Here is an 875-nt window from a genome sequence, read left to right on the forward strand (position 1 = left end):
CCCCCCTTAAGTCTCCTCTTGCTAGGCTTTGGCATAGCCCTCGCCTTTCCTGCCCAGAATCCATTTATTTCTTCATTCATTAAATATGCACTGAGGGACTGTGAGAGAGGATAGGACTCCATCTGTAACAGTCAGGCGCCTTAAGAAGCCGGACAAAATAGTGTTTATTAACACAACTAGGTTGCATTGCCTAGTTTTGCTCCTCAGACCTCACGTCACTAAAAGAACGAGGACACAGAGCTTGGTTAACTTGTCATTTATGAAACCAATCCACGCACGCCGCAACCCCGGGGCTTGGGGCACTGTTCAGCAAAGAGCGACCCCGGCACAGGCCGTTGGGCGGGGCTTGTGGAAAGGAAAAGGAACTGTGGGAGGAGACCTGGAACCGCAGAGTGAGCCTGCCTAAGAGTGCCTGGACGCCCAAGCCAACGCCGACCGGGAGCGCACCCCCTTTCCTTCCTCCTCAAGGGCCGGGGGCGGGGCAGAGGTACCTAGTTTCTGCCCCAGGTAGGTGAGGCTGTGATAGACCTTCTCGGCCGCGGCCAGGTGCGCCAAGGCCGCCAGCAGCGACAGCCAGCTGCCCCCCGCGCTCTTGTTGGCCTCCCGTTCCTTCTCCACATTGTCCTTGGCCTTGTCGTAAGAGAAGATGCCCAGATGAGAGAAGAACGTCTCCAGGACCGCCTGTTCCACGGGGACCGGGGCGGCCAGCGGGATAGATTCCCCCATGCGACCAGCGCTCCAGCTCCACCCACGTGGCTCCTCGCCTCGCACTTCCGGGTTTCTAGGGGAATGCGCGTGCGCAGCGGCGTGCGTGCGCGTGCCCGCGGCGGGACCTCGCAGGGCGGGGGCCGGGGCGAGGCTGTTCGTTTGCCTCC

At 60.5% G+C, this 875-nt stretch overlaps 1 pseudogene; it reads right to left on the bottom strand.

The window, feature by feature from the left end:
- Positions 1 to 250: 250 nt before the first annotated feature.
- Positions 251 to 835, bottom strand: LOC103728284 (annotated as a pseudogene).
- Positions 836 to 875: the final 40 nt, after the last annotated feature.

Source organism: Nannospalax galili, unplaced genomic scaffold (assembly GCF_000622305.1).
Source record: "Nannospalax galili isolate Female #2095 unplaced genomic scaffold, S.galili_v1.0 C48330097, whole genome shotgun sequence".
Classification (NCBI taxonomy): Eukaryota; Metazoa; Chordata; class Mammalia; order Rodentia; family Spalacidae; genus Nannospalax; species Nannospalax galili.